The sequence below is a fragment of the Perca flavescens genome, unplaced genomic scaffold (genome assembly GCF_004354835.1).
Source record: "Perca flavescens isolate YP-PL-M2 unplaced genomic scaffold, PFLA_1.0 EPR50_1.1_unplaced_scaf_55, whole genome shotgun sequence".
Lineage (NCBI taxonomy): Eukaryota > Metazoa > Chordata > Actinopteri > Perciformes > Percidae > Perca > Perca flavescens.
In genome coordinates this window covers 37,501-39,825 of record NW_021166708.1, presented here as the reverse complement: position 1 = coordinate 39,825, position 2,325 = coordinate 37,501, and positions in this window count along the sequence as shown.

Genomic DNA, 2,325 nt, shown 5'->3' with positions numbered 1-2,325 from the left:
TCCATGTAACAGACTAATATCTATCTCTCTACTCCATGTAACAGACTAATATCTCTGTATCTATCTCTACTCCATGTAACTCCATGTAACAGACTAATATCTCTGTATCTATCTCTACTCCATGTAACAGACTAATATCTCTGTATCCATCTCTACTCCATGTAACAGACTAATATCTATCTCTACTCCATGTAACAGACTAATATCTCTGTATCTATCTCTACTCCATGTAACAGACTAATATCTCTGTATCTATCTCTACTCCATGTAACAGACTAATATCTCTGTATCTATCTCTACTCCATGTAACAGACTAATATCTCTGTATCTATCTCTACTCCATGTAACAGACTAATATCTCTGTATCTATCTCTCTGTATCTATCTCTACTCCATGTAACAGACTAATATCTCTGTATCTAACTCTACTCCATGTAACAGACTAATATCTCTGTATCTATCTCTACTCCATGTAACAGACTAATATCTCTGTATCTATCTCTACTCCATGTAACAGACTAATATCTCTGTATCTATCTCTACTCCATGTAACAGACTAATCTCTGTATCTACTGTAACAGACTAATATCTCTGTATCTACCTCTACTCCATGTAACAGACTAATATCTCTGTATCTCCCTCTACTCCATGTAACAGACTAATATCTCTCTATCTAACATGTAACAGACTAATATCTCTGTATCTATCTGTAACAGACTAATACTCCATGTAACAGACTAATATCTCTGTATCTCTACTCCATGTAACAGACTAATATCTCTGTATCTCTACTCCATGTAACAGACTAATATCTCTGTATCTACCTCTACTCCATGTAACAGACTAATATCTCTGTATCTATCTCTACTCCATGTAACAGACTAATATCTCTGTATCTATCTCTACTCCATGTAACAGACTAATATCTCTGTATCTATCTCTACTCCATGTAACAGACTAATATCTCTGTATCTACCTCTACTCCATGTAACAGACTAATATCTCTGTATCTACCTCTACTCCATGTAACAGACTAATATCTCTGTATCTATCTCTACTCCATGTAACAGACTAATATCCATGTAACAGACTAATATCTCTGTATCTCTCTACTCCATGTAACAGACTGTAACAGAACAGACTAATATCTCTGTATCTACCTCTATGTAACTCCATGTAACAGACTAATATCTCTGTATCTACCTCTACTCCATGTAACAGACTAATATCTCTGTATCTATCTCTACTCCATGTAACAGACTAATATCTCTGTATCTCTACTCCATGTAACAGACTAATATCTCTGTATCTATCTCTACTCCATGTAACAGACTAATATCTCTGTATCTAACTCTACTCCATGTAACAGACTAATATCTCTGTATCCATCTCTAATATCTCCATGTAACAGACTAATATCTCTGTATCTAACTCTACTCCATATCTCTGTATCTAACTCTACTCCATGTAACAGACTAATATCTCTGTATCTAACTCTACTCCATGTAACAGACTAATATCTCTGTATCCATCTCTACTCCATGTAACAGACTAATATCTCTGTATCTATCTCTACCCATGTAACAGACTAATATCTCTGTATCTCCTCCATGTAACAGACTCCATGTAACAGACTAATATCTCTGTATCTATCTCTACTCCATGTAACAGACTAATATCTCTGTATCTCCCTCTACTCCATGTAACAGACTAATATCTCTGTATCTATCTCTACTCCATGTAACAGACTAATATCTCTGTATCTATCTCTACTCCATGTAACTATCTCTGTATCTATCTCTACTCCATGTAACAGACTAATATCTCTGTATCTATCTCTACTCCATGTAACAGACTAATATCTCTGTATCTCTCTACTCCATGTAACAGACTAATATCTCTGTATCTACCTCTACTGTAACAGACTAATATCTCTGTATCTACCTCTACTCCATGTAACAGACTAATATCTCTGTATCTATCTCTACTCCATGTAACAGACTAATATCTCTGTATCTATCTCTACTCCATGTAACAGACTAATATCTCTGTATCTACCTCTACTCCATGTAACAGACTAATATCTCTGTATCTACCTCTACTCCATGTAATAGACTAATATCTCTGTATCTAACTCTACTCCATGTAACAGACTAATATCTCTGTATCTATCTCTACTCCATGTAACAGACTAATATCTCTGTATCTCTACTCCATGTAACAGACTAATATCTATCTATCTCTACATGTAACAGACTAATATCTCTGTATCTAACTCTACTCCATGTAACAGACTAATATCTCTGTATCTATCTCTACTCCATGT